General features: G+C 37.8%; 1 long non-coding RNA gene across 1 annotated transcript in view; it reads right to left on the minus strand.

Moving 5' to 3' along the window:
• Positions 1-2,184: 2,184 nt before the first annotated feature.
• The window catches only part of LOC132527842 (uncharacterized), a 243,374-nt gene continuing 227,253 nt past the window's right edge, over positions 2,185-18,305 (minus strand). The window contains exon 3 of the long non-coding RNA XR_009543111.1: positions 2,185-2,240. This is a non-coding gene — a long non-coding RNA (uncharacterized LOC132527842). The remainder of the gene's footprint in view (positions 2,241-18,305) is intronic.

The raw sequence follows: 18,305 nt of genomic DNA on the forward strand, positions 1-18,305 counted from the left end.
GAATACCATACTGTACAAGAAGATGTAATCACTGGCTTCAGAGTCTACGGTGGGAGAGTAAGATAATCAGGCAAGTAATTGCAGTACACTGTGATTATCATATTGTTTACATCAATGTTAGCAGCAGAGGGAAGCCTAATTCAGGCAAAGGAAAACATAGAAGCCTTCCTGGAAGAAGGAGTTGATCACACAAAGATAGGAGAAGTAAGCAGGAGGAGGAAAATCGACTATTCCTGGAAGAAGGGACAGAATGAGCAAAAGCAAGAGAAAAGATGGCATATTTTAACAATTTAAAGAAATTCAGAACCTATTTTGGAAAGCGTGGGGTGGGGGAAAGAAAGAAAGGTAGAGAGGTAAGCAAGAGCCTAATAATGTAGAATCTTTTGAAACCATGTTAAATGGCTGGAATTGAACCAAGGAAAATAGGGAACAGTGGCAGATTTACAGGTGGTTTTGGTAGTTGGATTAGCTTTAGAATTGTGACTTAAGAAGATCAAGCCTATTGCCTTGTGTGGGATGGATTATAGCTTAACAAGTCTGAGGAGGTAAAGACAGAAGTTCACAGCAAGTTTGAAAACACTCAGAATATCTTGGAATAAAGCCAGCACCATGAGAAGAAGCCTGGCTCCTACTGGAGGATTGGCGACCATAGAGAGCAAGTCTCCCCCAACTAACCTACAGACTGATCCAGGACACACAAACGCACCCAGCAAGACTGGGGGAATCTTGTTTCGGATCAGAAGACCTAAGTAGCTGACCTGACAGACTTGTGAGAAATAATAAATAGTTACTGTTTTTAGCCACTGAATTTTTGGGTGTTTTTTTATGGATTAATAGCTAATTGTTAAAGGATACCTTACTCCAACTTGGCTTATGAAAATCATCTGAGAAATCAAGTGAAATAAAATTTTTTCTACATATTTTTTCAATAGAGGGTGTTAAGAAAATTCCCTGAGAGTCAAAAGCATGCACTGATATTTACGCATTGCCATCAATCCTTATGGTGAATGGCTGAATATTTTGATTATACTGTTTGGGAGACAACTGGGCCATCTGGAGATAATTATTGCATCTTTTAAAGTAAGTGAGCATTTTATTTTGTGTATAACAATGCAATGAGATCTTCCTCTACCACCACCCTCCAGGTTAGTATTTTTCCCCATTTATGTCTAGTTAACCATAGTTAACTTCACGATCACTCTTGTTTCTTTTAAGGGCCAGGTACTATTATGGATGAACTATGTCCCCCAAAAACATATGCTGAAATCCTAAACCCCATAACAGTGAATGTGACCTTATTTGGAAAAAGGGTCTTCGCAGATATAATCAAGTTAAGATGAGGTCATATTGGACTAGGGTGGGCCTTGATGTAAGGACTGGTGTCCTTACAAGAAGAGGGAAATTTGGACACAGACACACACAGGGGAGGAGGCCATGTGAAGACAGAGATTTATTTGAGTGATGCAACTACAACCCAGGGAACATGAAAAATTGTTGGCAACTTCCAGAAGATGGAAGAAGCAAGGAAGGATTTCTCCTATAGAGCTCTCAGAGAAACCACAGCCCAGCCTACCCTTTGATTTCAGACTTCTTCCCTACTCAACATAAGAGAATATATTTCCATTGTTTTAACTCACCCAGTTCATGGTACTTTGTTACAGGAGTCTTAGGAAACTAAAACAGTAACAGTTTTATTTTTTTAGACCTGTATGTTTCATAAACGAAAAAATTGTGTGCACTATAGACAGTAAGTTACAACAGTCATGTTTTACCCCTAAAAGACTTCAATTTTAGGATCTAGTTAACTTAGTATTTTGAAGATTTAACTGAAAACGTCTTATCTGTAAACCATGGGCAAAAATGCAACAACCTTCATTTTATTCCCAGGACTCTCTCCAAACTTCTCTCTGAAGTTTTTGAATTATCAAATTAATCTGAACCACCAAAAATCTGCCTCAAGTATCTTCTCCAGAAAGGACCCAGAAAGGTCTCAACTTCCTATTTTCAAGGCTTAAATTTATATGACTTCACTACCTTCATTAACTTCAACCCTAGGAAAAACATCAAAAATGATCTCATGCTATCACTCTCTAAGGAAAGGATCTCAATGTTTCCATAGTAACTAAGGATGCTAATCAAAGGTGAAATGAATGTAAGAAAAAATCTTCCCTGTGGGAAGCTTACCATTTAGGGTAGTTCCTGGGGCCACATGCTGTGGAGTTACTATATGTCAACAATTCCTAGAATAAAAAAAACAAAAAATATACAAATAAATACATTTTTCAAGGATCAATATTCTTATACGTAGCTGATGCTTAATTATTCCCATTCTAAACTTAAACTAGAAGGAAATAAAAATTAAATACAGTTGGTGTGGATTTCCAGCTTGGTAAAATCGCCTAGATTAGGAGCCTAGATTAGGAGGTTGGGTTTTTTTCTTTGCTTTGTGTCTCACTAGCTGTGTGCACTTTCTGGGTTTTTTGTTTGTTTGTTTGTTTTTTTACCTCATATATTTTTAAAATTTTTAAATTTATTTTTATTGAAGTAACCTTAATTATTAACATTATATGTTTCATATGTACATTATATTTCTACTTTTGTATACCCTACCAAAAAAGTGTGCTCACCAACAAAAGTTTATTTTCCATCTGTCACCCTTTAACCATTTTGCCCTCCCCATGTCCCCCTTCCCATCTGGTAACCAACTTAAAAAGACACATGCGCCCCTATGTTCATTGCGGCATTATTTTAAATGGCCAAGATATGCAAACAACTTAAGTGCCCATGAACAGATAAATGGATAAAAAAAGATTCACATACAATGAAATACTACTCAGCCATTACAAAAGGTGAAATCTTGCCACCTGCAATAACATGGATGGACCTGGAGGGTACTATGCTAAGTGAAATGAGTTAGAGGGAGGAAGACAAATACTGTATGACTTCTCTCATACTTTACATATAGGATATAAAAAACTAATAAACAAGAGAAACAAAGTAAATGAACAAACCAAATCAAACTAGCTGTGTGACTTGCCATGTGACTACTGACAAGTCAGTTCACCACTCTATCCCTTCTTTGTTAGTTTACCAGCTCTTGGAGCCTGTGACATTCTATGGTATTCAAATTCACTAAGAGCGACCATTTCCTAACAAAATATGTTACAAACTGATTTAAATAACGAAAAGGTAAGCAATGAACTAGAAGGCATCCTATTGTTTTTGTTAGTTTTATAAATATGTAAAATGAAGGTAACAAAAACAAAAAACTCTTCCAATAAATATGGCATTATATCTTCTCTTAAATCCACCAAGTTAAACTTTAATTGCAAAATAATTTTCTACCTGGGAGTACTCTTCCTTGAAGTAATACTTTTTCTAAGGAAAATATATACATGATATTACTAAGAGTAAATGTATATACTCGTAGCTTCATGTTTATGTATATGTGTGTAACTGCTAACCAAGCTTCTACTGTGGTTAACCTTACTTCTGAGTAAAATGATTGTCTTTTAATATTTTATAACTGAAAATATCATTTTATGTATATATATATATAAATTAGCCACTCAAAAATATATTTAACTATAATATTTTCATCTAATTTACATTGAAACATAGCATATTTGACTGGGATAGAAATATAGTATTTTCTTGACTAGCCATAAATACCTTATCACTTCTTAATCTTATGCTATCCCCTGCTGGGTACCATAATAGTTCATCACTTTATTAAGTACCTAACTACCTTTACTTTCAGGTTAGTATCAATAATGTCTGGAAGGTAAGAACCAAACATGTGTTCTTTATATTGTTCATATATTAAGAATGTAATTTTTTTTCTTTCCTTTCTTACATATTCTCCAAAAATAAAGTGCCACAAATTATTCTAACAAATCTAAGGAGGTGCTTCCTATGAAATAGAAAAAAATGCTATCAACTTCACCATGAATCATAACTATATCACTATTTGCTTTATTTTAATATGGTTGGTCACCAGCCGTATATATGTGTATGTGCCTCAAAGCCAGACTATTTTCTTACACTAAGGATACCCACTGGTAAGAAGGTAAAGCTCTGTTTATAGCTGTTGACACCATTTGCAACTCCAGCTTACATATCAGAAACAACAGCTAAAATGAGAATTATCCTAAAAATAAAAATGAAAAAACTTTGGTCAAGGTTTCATTCTTTCTTTTCAATTATTACCACAATCTTGGCATATACATATATACATATATATATTTATTATTATTATTACTTTTCCTCACAGAATGAAAGGATTACATTTATCCACTGGAATGACACAGACTTGAAATGAAAACAGACTGTAACTTTATTCATTAAATTATAATTATGTTCCACTTGTTTAAAAGCACAATCTCTGAGAAAGCTGCCTGGGACGGGATATTGGTTCAATTATTTACTACCCATGGGAAGCCTCAATTTCACCTATAAGATGGGGAGGATAATGTTATTCAGCCTCAAAAAACAACTGAAAAGTAAGTAACATAATGCAATTAGTATTCAGTCTACTACTTGGCATATAAGATGAGAAACTCTTAATGTTAAGAGTTTCTCATCCATTATGAATAGTCTCATGACAAATGAGTACATACTTCAAAGAATTTCCCCATTGTCTAGAACACTTAGCACTAATCCCACCCCTTTGATTTTAGGAATTGCTTCCTGACGGAAACGTAGTCAAAAGAATTTACCTGTTGGATGGGCTAACATCATGAATACCTTTATCAGATTTGTTAGGTGCCACCAAGCAAAGAATGATGCCACAGAGAATGGAAAGCAGGATGGGAAGGTTGGAAAAGTAAGGAGGAATATCTGAGATTTACCCATGAAGGCCTCTGAACGGACGTCTGTTTCTAAAAGAACTTGCCCTACCCATAGTTCCTAAAAAGGAAAGCCACACGCACTATGTGATTCACCCTAATTGGCTACAGCTTTGAACCACTCATGAACACTCAACCCATATTAAGCCGGTAAGAGTCTCTCAGAGACATTGAATTGCAACAAGAGGTCCAAGCATGTAAAGGTGGAATAACTGGCAAAGAAGCCAGTCTGTGGAGAGAGTTGGGGAATGAATCAAATATTCTGAGAAAAGAGAGAGTTGAGATAACATATACCCTTATTCCTCATCCCCAAGAGAAATAAGGGAATGAAAATAAGGTAAAAGAGGTGAGAAGTAGCCACATCTCTCCACCTTTCAAGTCAAGTCCGCATGCGGTCAGGTTTTATCTAGTTTTCTGTTCTGAGAGGGCCATCGTTTTGCCTGGCATGTGGTTTCAATAGCGCTTCTATTTCTGTCAGCTAGAGCAGGTTTCTGCATCTTAACTAAACAATTGCTTGTCAAGAAATAAGCCCACTGAAGGCAAGCTTTCCATGAATAATATCAAGTCCCATCTTTGTGTCTACAGAAACTAAGGGAAACATACAGGTGAAAAATAGATAGAAACAAAAATCAGTCCATCATGCTATCCATTTATTTACAAGGAAATCCCCATACACAAATTTTCCTGGCTCCTGAATATGAATCATAGTCAGCTATTCTTTACTATTATAGGCCAAGAGTTTTTACGTTTGCATTTATTCATTTAATCAAAAATATTACTAGGAGAAGAAACACAACAAGGTCCCTTACATCATAGGGTTTGCTGTCATCATAAATTTACTACTCTACCACCCCCCAAAAAAACAAACAAAAATCATTTAAATAAATGTAACAGAGTAATAGATTAATATTTTTGAAATAACCCTTTTAACAAAACCATAGTATTTCCAAACTGGATCTCGTGCTCCTGTTATATTCAGCATGACAACAATCACAATATATTTATCACCCACACCACACACAAACGCACATCATTTATTGTGGGGGAACAGTTACCTGTCTTAATTTGTCGTCTTCTTCAAATTGCAGCTGCAGAGCCTAGTACAACCTGGTCTAAAACATGTGCTCTTTAAACGTGTGCTGACTGAACGAATGAATCCAACTTAAAAACTAAGTTATAGTAAGGGATGCACACTAAAAATAAGTTCAATTTCCATAGTGTATTTTCATGGCTGGTCTTAAAAAGATATTTCTGTTGATGCCTAGGTAGATACTGAGAAGTTTTCGATTTAATAATTAGGAAATGTTTTTTCAGTCCTTACTGGAAGGAAAGTTGACTAGCCATATTCTTATCAGGGGTAAAGTGACTTAGTTAAAACTTCCCTTCAGATGTGCCAGCATACACAGAGACAAATCAGGTAGACAGACATCCAAGTCCATTCCTTGAAATGGGGTAAAAATACAGGAATTATTCCATACCACCTTTGTGCTGCTTTACACAAGCAAAGAAACCATGCGTCTATGCACTGATTGTATAATAGCCTCTCGCTGGACAAGAACATGAGGAAACGTTTTCATTCCATTCATCTTCTTTAAGTTCAGCTTCCTTATGCATAAAATGAGCATAATAATTATATTCCCACCTTACACTGTTTTTATAAGGGCAGAATGAGATAATCTATGTACAGTGTCCAGCTCATAATATGCACAAAATATTTAATTTTTAAAATCACTGAAAATTTGTATTTTCCAATATTACCATCCATGTCATTTAGCTGCTGTTGTAATAATTTTAAGTTATTTTTAAATTTTAATGATGGTTTTTATTATAAAAAAGCACATGTGAGAATAGAGAGGGCATTAATATACGAACAAATTAATAAATGGATGAATCTCCCTCGGCTAAAAGAAAGATTGGACAAATCAGAGTTCTGAACAAATGAGCTGGTATCAACACAAATGCACTGGCTATATCACAATACAAAAGAACCAGAAATCCATGAATGACCATAGACCTTCCTGGCAAAAAGCAACTCTAAAGAGGCAGCAGCTGGTAAAGCCTGGGTCAAAAAGGATCATTTTACTCTAGAGAACAAAATGTCCTGATCTATACCTTTCCCAATACTTCAGAACTAAATGGTGTGTTGGTAATTTATTCAGGACAAAACAATCCTTCCCAAGTGACAGGTAAAGGAATGAAAATAAGACTCATGAAAATGTTCAAAAAAACCCGAAGAGACATCTCTAATTGTTTCAGTTCTCACAGATGTAGGATGCAAAATTAGAAGGGAGAAACAAGAATCTTTCCACTCAGTGGGCTCTTTCACCTTCACTGGGCTCAGATAGGTATGTGTCTAATAATAAACATGTATATGATCACGGCAGTTACAAGTCTATGATTGCACTGAAGCCTCCTGTGCAGTATGCCTTTACATAATCAGTGGAAAACAAACACATGGGCTCTCAGGTCAGAATCGAAGCTTCACCACTTTCCTGCTATGTGAACTCATGCAAGTCATTTAACCCCTACCATGTCCGTTTCCGTTTCCTCAGTTGTAAATGAGGAACATTAACTACCTTGCAAGGTCCTTGTGAAGATAAAACGATAGAACGTATGAAAGCTATCAGGCATACAGCAGGTATTCAGTAAATGATGTCTGTTTTTACTGCTTTGTTTGAACATGAAAAGATAGCATGAGGTGAAAGAGATGCCGTTCAATGGCTGTCCATATTCTCAAAGGCCATTACGTTTAAGGTGTTTCTCCTTACACATATTCTATTTTACTTCAGTTATCGATGGCATTTTCCATCACTGAATCAGCAGGTATTTCTCATGGGTGTTCACTTCCTTCTCAGGTACTTAAAACCCAGCCTGACCTTTCTGTGAGAGGTAAAGGTCATGTAGACATTAAATTACCCATGTTTATTTCCAGAATTTCCATTAGTTTGGCTTGACATAATTTAGTACTAATATCCGGGTTATAAAACTAATACTAAGAAAGAGATTACATTTAAATGCATTTTCCAGTGGGAAGTGGGATGCATTTCTAATCGTGCTGTCTAACTAGAAGCAAACAAATGGTCATTTGATTCTTTTGTCATTATCATGACATATAATATCGACCACAGAGATCACTAATGGGCTCCCCCACACACACTCCATGTAAACAACAATACAACATGATACATAACAGGTTTTAGAGTTATCAAGAGATAATCACATCCTTGGGACTTTCACTGGGCACAGTAAGTGGCACTGCTAAAACACGATTATCTCTCGATAACAAGGTACTTGCAGTTTTCACAAAGTGAGAAGAAAAGTCATTACTGTAGGGAAAATGTGCATTTATTTTACCGAAACATAAAGCTGACAACTTAAGCTAACAAGGAGTGGCTCTCCCTGAGATGACAATATTACACAGTGTAGGAGGCTTCATATCAAGGTTACACAGGCACCATCACCTTCAAGAGTCTGGCTTGAAGAGCCATTTTCTGGCAGCCTAATTTCTAGGGTCTTGTCGACAAGATAAACAGGGCTGGGAGATGCTTAAGGGCCTAGAGATCTATAAATCTATTTAAGACAGAAAAGGGACTGTGAAGAGCAATGGGAATGGCTTATACGGCTTATCAGTTGTAAGGTTAGGGACTTGAGATTCTGAGTTTCTCAAGTTGTCCTGATGAAACATAATTAGGCCAGCTCACCTGAGGGACTAAAGACATATGTTCCAGCCTCCAGGAAGTCCCAGGACAAACAACCAGTGACATCGAAGAAGGGAATGGTGGCAAGTGGATTTAGAATTAGGACAGTAGGAAAAAGACACAGGCATGAGTCTTTAGCACTACTCTCAAGGATGGAAAAAAGTTCATACACAAGATAGAGCTTTACTTGAGGGTTCTAATCATCAAGAAAACTCTATTCACCTAAAATTACTCAGAATGGGCTTCCATGGTGGCGCAGTGGTTGAGAGTCCACCTGCCAATGCAGGGGACACGGGTTCGTGCCCCGGTCCGGGAAGATCCCACATGCCGCGGAGCGGCTGGGTCCGTGAGCCATGGCCACTGAGCCTGCGCGTCCGGAGCCTGTGCTCCGCAACGGGAGAGGCCACAACAGTGAGAGGCCTGCGTACCGCAAAAAAAAAAAAAAAAAATTACTCGGAACGGTGGTATTTTCTCGTCTCCCTAACTCACAAGAAATACTCTTGAGTCTCCATTTACTAATCAATAAAATGGGTTTTTTAAAAAGACCTCCTCAGAGTTACTGGGAAAAGTAAAGAAAATATTGAGTTCGAAAGTACTCTGTAATTATATAACAGCGTATATTTGTCAGAAATGATTTGGAGAGATTAATTACATAAATATTAAAAATGGGGTGAGAATACATAATTTCTCAAAAGTTCTGCCAGTGATGTGACCTAAGTTTATTTTTATGAGATAATACTAGTAGAGAATACATAATAATTATTTTATTGTAATATGCTTGCAACTGTAAGCTTGGCATTTTGGCCCCTAAGATACTATCCTCAAAACATCTAAAGTCTTAAAACATGTGCAAAGGTGTTACTGATTTTAGGAGTTTACAGCATAAAAGAGCCAAAAATTCTATTGCTCTAAATCAGTGATTATCAAACAGAGGCAATGTTTCAGCAAAGTATGGAGATAGTTTCGATCGTCATAATTGGGGGAGGGGGAGGATGGTTTGCTCTGGCATCTAGGAGGTGGATGACATGGATATTGCCAGACCTCCCACGATGCACAGGACCCTGTTCCCTGTCCTCTTTAAATACAGACACTTACTGTTATCATTTAACTCATAATTTGAATGACTTATCTCATGAGGCACCCACATCTACAATTCAGTGCTGTGAAAAACTACATCAGCCTCAACATCCTAGGAATAGAGATGAAAAAAAATTCTCTTCAAATTATTGAAGTCCATATCCAAATGCAGGCTTTTTAGCCCTTTAAATTTCCATTAAGAATAATTATCAGTTTGGCTAAATCCCATTGTCTTTCCCCTTGGGAAACCATAGGGGTAGAGTCAATGGGTTGGCAATCTGCAAAACCAGAAAATGAAATTTGCAAGGGTTCACCATTATCACAAAAATTTGGCACAGTTGTAATGACAACCTGTCACTCTGCATTCCCAAGTCATATATAACTCCAATGCTTGACATTCCACCACATCACATTATGTGATGTGATATTAAAATATATTGGACACTTGGAATTTTATATTTCCTATAAGTGCATGCTACTTACCTCAGTTTTACCACCACAGGGGGAATAAAATACCTATATTTCTGTCCAAGAAATGGAAGACAAATGAAATGAAGCAAAAATTGCAGAAAGTAACTATAGATGTTAGAGTCCAAATATTTTCACATGGATAACTTCATAAACTTTAAGATAAAATACAGCATGGAATAGTGGTTGAGAGTGCAGAATCGGGCTTTCAGAATTCAGATCTCCCCTGTCTAGCTGAGTGACCTTCAGCAAATTACTTAAACTCTCTGTGCCTTACTCTCCTTGTGTATTAAACAAAGGTATTATTCCTATTTGCTTCATAAGGCTGCTATGATGATTATATAAATATTTAGAAAGTTTTTAGAATCCCTCCTGATACACAGTAAAGGCTATGACCTCCTTTTTTTTCTTTTTTTTTAAATAAAAAGAAACAGCTCGATAGGCAGAGTGTATTATCCCATTTTACCTGAGACGTAACGTAAGCTCTATGAGTGTTAAGTAACTTTTCCCAGATTCACTCTTTCCTTGAGTTTGCGCAGCACTGCCCTGTTCTCATAGCTGCATGGACCTCAGTGTGCTGTGTGATTGCTGTGTGAGATCTCAACTCCCTGAGCACATACCAAGTACACGGCACACAACTATACATGATGGATGACATAATGGAGAGTGGGCTGAAGGAAACAGTTTGGAGGCCTGAGAGTCTCACAATCTGGTCCCTCCAGGCAGAAAATTTGTTCATAGCCATAAGCGGCTTGTATATAATGGAAACCACGGTAAGGGCTCTGAACTCCAATTTCAGAACCTTGATAAATAAGGATTATAGGGGATCTCAGTTTTCAAAAATATGGTCATAGGACTTCTAGGGGTACACACCATTATTTTTATTTTCTGAACATTTTAATGTAAATCTATGTGTATTTATTTTATGTTTGTGTAAATATTTATATATTTATTTGTATGTTTATTTTCCATTAATGACAAGTTTTCATCTATTTGTATTACTGATATAAGCATTCTTCAGATCCACAATTAGTTAAAAATCCATTAAATTTATAGAAAATGTTAAGTAGACAATAGTAGAGATGGTATGCAGCTATGGTAAGAAATATGACCCTGGTACATAACTGTCCAAAATGTGGGGAATACTCGTACTTGAAAAGGGAAATTCTATTTGAATAATTAGATCTATGAGCCTAGAATAAGGAGGGTTTCAAGTATTACCCTGCTTGTCACTAGGAACATCGATTTATTCTGGGTTTCTGAAGGAAGAGTACTACTTCCCACCAGTACACTTGAGAATGTGTGTTCTTTTCCATATCTCTTGCTGTTCATGGTCCAGAAAGAGATCTATGTTATGGTTCTTTTTAAAGACAGAAGAATTAATTGCACAACACCGTATCTTGAAGGGGAAAGGCATCCAGAACAAAAGGTAAAGTACAAAGAATGACTTGTTTTTCTTCCTTAAAGAGGGAGAGACTTGCTGATGCAAAAAGACCAGTGCCATCTCAACAAAGGGCTACTGAACTCTAAAGTGAATCTTAAAGCTCAGTATATATTTACAATATCATCGAATATTTTGTTATTACCATGAAGAATGAAATAGTAACTAAACAGCACAAAGGGGATGAAAGAAGTAATATTTTACAACTTACTAAATTGAGTTACACATACAATAATTTCCAGGATTGATTCTCTGTCTACTTTTGAAGCAAATAGCCATGAATCTGGAAATCCATGCACAAGTGTGTGAAGAATGCAAACATTTTCCTAGTCAGTGGCAAATTTCTTTAGCTTTCTTGAAAAGAAACTTAGCACTCTACACACATAGACATGCACACTTTGATTGTAAGGATTGTGTAAATCATACCAACTTGAAATTTCCCCAGGTCACTATAAATCAGTTATGACTTAACTAAACTCCAGGGTAGGCACTGCTACAGTTGAAACCATTTGAAAAAATTATCTTGGTGTCCTACATTTTTGTAGATAGATAAAAGCTTTATATATAGTCCAGGTCCAAGAAAGCTTAGTGAACTAGTAAGAGAACAAGCTTCTGAGTTAGAGAAACACTGGTTCAAACCTAGCCATCTCGTTTACTCCTGTATAACCAGAGGCAAAGGAGTCTCTCTTAGCTTCGATTTCTACATTTGTAAAACAAAGGCCATAATAGCTGCTCAGCGCCCAGCACATGGTCTTAATTCAAAGATAGTGGCGGTCGCTCCTATCCTTGCTTCAAGTGAGACCCTATTCCCTCGTTCTGTCCTTGGAAAGAGACCAAGTCACCTGAATGAGTTCTCTGACTGAGAAGGTTATCCAAGTTAGGGCTCAATTTCCCCTCATAGCTGCTATATGCTAAAGTATATTTCCTTGATGGTTTTCTTAATCCCCAATTATTTGACCTTTTCACTCTGTACCATGTTATAATTTTCTAAAAAAAAAAAAGTTCAAATACTGTAGGAGAAATTCCATGTTTTTTTGATAGCATGCTTCTATTAGGAAAAACACACAAAAATATTTCTAATGATGTATTTTTATCTCTAAAGTATATAATTGTACTATTAAATTATATATGTGACATTTAAACACTATCTTAAATGATGTAAAATACATAAATAGAAGTTCTCCTATTTTCCCACCCTCATATGGATATACAGTTGACCCTTGAATAATACAGGTTTGAACTGTGTTGGCCCACTTAATATACAGATTTTTTTTTCAATAAACATATAGTTCGCCCTGTATCACTGTGGATGTGGAATTAGTGGATATAGAAGGCTGACTATGGGACTTGAGCATCCACAGATTTCGGTATCTGGGGCAGGTCCTAGAACTGATTCCCTAAAGACCCCAAAGGACAAGTAACTGTATTTGGCTATCATCCAGCATGCATCTGACCACTGGGAAGTCCCTTGTTGTAAAGAAACACCTAAATACAGGAACAATTAAAGGCTTCCAATTTTGGCCATTTCAGAGTAATGAGCACCACACTTACTTTAGTCTTGTAAACTGCTATCAAAGTGAACAAAATACTGAGGAAACTGTTTCCAGGTGTTGGACAACAGACGGCACAAGGCTGATCTTTGAGAGAAAAGAAGCACATGATATCAGCTCTTCATGCATCCTGACATGACTTCTGTGGGCACCTTCCCAACCACAGCAAAGGGAAGTGATGCCCACACTGGAAATGTGGTCTCGCTGGGTAAAGTAGAGACTGGACTTTGGGGCTATTTGGAATTTAGAATTTCCAGGGTAGGTAATGAAAAGGAGGGAGCTGCACAGAGAAGGATCTGTTGACATCTTGAGCTCTCAGCTAAAAACGAAAATGCACATGCCAAGGGCAAGATTCCACAAGGCCTGGCAGAGAACAGACACTGGGGCAGCTTGAGATGAACATATACCATCTTTCTCCCAGGGCTGGAGATGTTGAAGATCCAGAAGCCAGAGTAGAAAAAACTTGATGAACACCCCAGGTATTCAACTGAGACCCTAAAAAGTTACACTCTTAAATTTACTGAGAACCTCAAAGAGCTTTTATTTGTATGGGTTATGTATATCATACTTACCATATTAGAAATTAAAACGGAAACTTCTAAAAGTAGTAATTCCTTTAATAATCAGTATATTACACACTAACATAAACAACATGTCTTATGGAAAAATAACTATATTATCTGAAGACATAGTGAGAAGAGTGGCATGTTGGTACATTTTCACAAATTGTGTTAATGTCAGACTCAATAGCAGATTAACTGAATTCTCCTATTTGTCTCTGCATTCAGTATTATTTACGTGTTATCACATGCCAGGCAGCCTCTGAAAAACTCTACTGTACACCTGTGAAAGACTGAGAGTGACAGGTAAATACCATCTTAGTATTATAATAAAAATAGCTTGGATCTGACCGGCCACCCGAAAATCTTGGTTATCACCCTGACCAGGGTTCCCTGGATCAGACTTTGAGAACTACTGTAAGAGGATGCCTTGGAAGCAGAGAGAAGCAACACCTCACTTAAACAGAGAGATAAAAAGAAATAATAAAGGGCTTCCCTGGTGGCGCGGTGGTTGAGGGTCCACCTGCCGATGCAGGGGACACGGGTTCGTGCCCTGGTCTGGGAGGATCCCACATGCCGCGGAGCAGCTGGGCCTGTGAGCCATGGCCGCTGAGACTGTGCGTCCGGAGCCTGTGCTCCGCAACGGGAGAGGCCACAACAGTGAGAGGCCCGCGTACCGCAAAAAAAAAGAAAAAAAAGAAGAAAAAAGAAAGAATAAGAAAACATGTATGAGCAAAATTCGGGGGGGGGGTGGAGGTTTTCATAAAGCGATTTCAGCTTAATTTTCTCTCCTACAGAGTAAATAAAAGATCTCTGCTTTGCAAGGGAATCACTCTTTGTGATTGTTTTCAGGGTTGGGGGATCAGTGAGCGTGGGCTGAGAGGAGTGGGTAGGGATTGGGTAACGCAGGCTGGTTCATCCCCCTGGAAAAGCACCTGGGTCCAGAGAACACGTAAGACGCAAGCAAATCCAAACACTTTTTTCCCTGAGTTTAATCTATGGACTTTTGAGGGCAGGCTCGAGGTTCTCAGGAGCCACCTACCTCTGTCCTGGCACCAGCCTGAGAGAAGCAGAGGTGGGACACACAGAGAGACACCTACTGAGAGCACAGCGTGAACCCCTGGATTCAACTATGCCTAAACTGAATCCAGGGAATGTCAATTATACAATTAAAACTGAAGGCAAAAGACAGTATCTGGAAGAAAACACACTCCTGGCCGAAATAGAGAAAGGCGCAACTTAAGTTAGTGTCTTATGCTTCTGGACTAGAAAATGGGAAAGTTCTGATAAAGTTCATGTCACAGAGAATACGTACATCTGGTGAAGTACATAGTGTGTGTGTGTGTGTGTGTGTGTGTGTGTGTGTGTGTGTGTGTGTGTGTGTGTGTGTGTGTGTGTGTGTGTGTGTGTGTGTGTGTGTGTGTGTGTGTGTGTGTGTGTGTCTTAGGAGAAAAATACTACAGATACATTGTCTATTTTCTCCATCATTTCTCTCCTCTGCCCCCACCTTCTGTTCCAAAAACTTAAGCTTTCTGAGCCAGGCCAAAACTGAGGCCCTGGAACTCTACACCATACTCTACACAGTGCTTCTCAACTCAGCACAATATTGTCCTTTCCCTACCAGAGGACAATGGACAGTGTCTAGAGACATTTTTGATTGTCATGACTTGTGGAGGGGGTGTTACTGGCATCTACTGGATAGAGCCCAGGGATGCAGCAAAATATCCTATGTTGAACACGACAGGTCCCCAGAACAAAAAATTATCCAGTCCAAAATGTCAACAGTGCTAACGCTGAGAAGTTCATCTCAAGGAAATAACCTTGGTTTGAGAATTTCTGTTTTTCTAGGCTAGCACTCTCTGAATTGCCAGTTTACTACCTAAATTTCTACAAACACCCAGACAATATTATTAAGCCCAGTATTAAACTTCACTATTTCCCGAAGCTGTTTGTATTCATACTGTATTGTTCAAACTATTCTAATTCGAGTCAATGCACTAATGGGAGTATACACAGATACATGAGTGTATATGTGCTTGCTTATTCAAATCAGGGTGTCAATGCCACAGTTACTTTGACCACAATGTGCCAGGACAAAAAATAAAATAAAGCATCAAAGAAACTTAACTTAACGGATGGACTATTTGTTTAGCTTCAAAACATGTTCATTTGGTTTGAGGCACACTCTGACAACAAAAAGAATGGGTGATCATCACTACCGAGGAGCTCTGAGAAATGGAAGAAAAAGAGACGTCTAGAAGTCTATACACACAGACTTAATATAACTTGAAGCAGAATGACACTTCATGGGAAAACTCTGAGCTTTTGTTTGCCAGCTTCCATGAACCTCCAGGAGACCACGGCATGCAAATATGTTCTCCCAGATCCCACAGTTTCCATCCATTTCAAAATCCTCTCCTGGCTGTCCTTCTCTCTCCTTGTCATTTACAGTCTGTGCCCCAGAGACAGGCTAACGGGGCTTGATTTTGTTACCCCAGCCAGCATTCCTATAGGACTCTTCATCCTGTAATCATCATTGTTCCAGCAGTGCATGTCTGTGAGATTAACATGGAAGAGATTGATTCTTCAGGTATGTGTCTGCTGCTATTGACAGTCAATCCAGATCACTCCCTCCGAGGCAAGACAGCTCAGGCACAAAAAATACCTTTGCTTATCAAGCTGAGGCTCTGTGCCAGTGAGATGGCAATTTTGGGCCCATATGACAGCAGCCAGAATGAGCTAGGGCACTTAGGAGAGTGAATTTTGGTAACCCTGCAGTATTCCATTAATCTGAAATCCACTAATCGGAGACCTCAAATTTTTCTCCATTTTAAAGCTCTGATCCATTTACAACATTACATAAACACAGCATTACATACCTCAGTTAAAAATAGACATTGCTGGTAGCATGTTTCAGGCATTTAGATTTTTAGTATCTTAGGATCTCAATTTGGTTTTTCATTTTAAAATATATATATTTATTGTGGTAAAATAAATTTAAAGTAAAATTTGCCACTTTAACTATTTTTCAATGTATGATTCAGTGGCATTAAGTTACATTCACAATGTTGTGCAAACATCACCACTATCCATCTCTAGAACTTCTTCATCATCCCTAAAAGAAATGTTATACTCATTAAACAATCACTCCTCAGTCCCTGGTAACCTCTATTCTACTTTCTGTTGCTATGAATTTGTCAATTTTAGAACCTCAGATAAGTGGAATTTTCTATCAAAATGTATCCTTTTGTGGGACTTCCCTGGTTGCACAGTGGTTAAGAATCTGCTTGTCAATGCAGGGGACACGGGTTCAAGCCCTGGTCTGGGAAGATCCCACATGACGCGGAGCAACAAAGCCCATGCGCCACAACTACTGAGCCTGAGCTCTAGAGACCGTGAGCCACAACTACGGGGCCCGCGCGCTTAGGGCCCGTGCTCCACAACAAGAGAAGCCACCGCAATGAGAAGCCCGCGCACTGCAACGAAAAGTAGCCCCTGCTCGCTGCAACTAGAGAAAGCACGCAGCAAGGAAGACCGAAAGCAGCCATAAATACATACATACATACATACATACATAAATACATAAAAATACCCTTTTGTGTGACAGATTTCACTAGCACGTTTTCAAGGTCCATCCATGTTACAGCATATCTCAGAAGTCCATTCCTTGTTAAGGTTCGATAATGTTTCATTATATGGATATATTACATTTTGGTTACCCATTCATCTGTTGAACATGTGGGTTGGTTTTACCTTTTGGCCATTCTCAATAATGCTGCTAACATCATAGGTGTAAAAGTATCCGAGTCCCTGCTTTCTATTTGAATTTTGATTCATTTTTGCTCATTAAAAAGAAAAAAACTACCTGACAGCTGTAAAGTGTTACAAAGTAAGATAATCTACTGTTCTTTTTTTTTTTAATATGATCTTATGTGACTCCTTGTGGCACAGGTAGAGATAATTTTTACAAATACGAACACTGCCACTTGGAGAACTTCAGTTATTTTCCAAAGCATATACAACAAATAAGTACAGTTGTTGGTAATATTCTTTCATCTTTCTATGGCCACCCAAAATACCTGGCCCTTATCAGCAGATCACGAACATGGACTTTGAAGAAACAAATAATATTCCATTTCAAAGCAGCTCACTACATCTTTGGTTAAGTTAAAGTGAAGGTCAAATCACTTTACTATATATCATAAGACACTTCTCTCTCTTTTACCACGAACAGCCAAGTGACAGAGCAGAGCTAGATATAATGATTCTGAAGTTTATGTGGCCACAAATGTCCTTAACCATGTCAATATATTAATTCTGTAGTTCCATGAATGGAAAACTGAGATACTAGGTTGTATAAAACGACGACTTCAGAGGCAATCTAGCTGTGACGACGCTAAGAACAAAAGGAACGTAAGTTTAAAGCTGATATAAATAAAAATACTAACAAAATAATGGTACTGAAAACAAAGATTGCTAAATGTTACAGTAACTGCATACCCAAGAATGAAATTTTGGAAACCTTATTTTAAGACAGCAGCTCTTCTAATTTAAACAATTGCAGAACTCTACATTTTTAAGATGTTTACTAAATCTTGGTCACTCACGTAATATTACTTTATTGAACTCTCATGGCCGTTCTTTGGGGACAAACTGTTATTTCC

This window comes from Lagenorhynchus albirostris, chromosome 10 (genome assembly GCF_949774975.1).
Source record: "Lagenorhynchus albirostris chromosome 10, mLagAlb1.1, whole genome shotgun sequence".
Lineage (NCBI taxonomy): Eukaryota > Metazoa > Chordata > Mammalia > Artiodactyla > Delphinidae > Lagenorhynchus > Lagenorhynchus albirostris.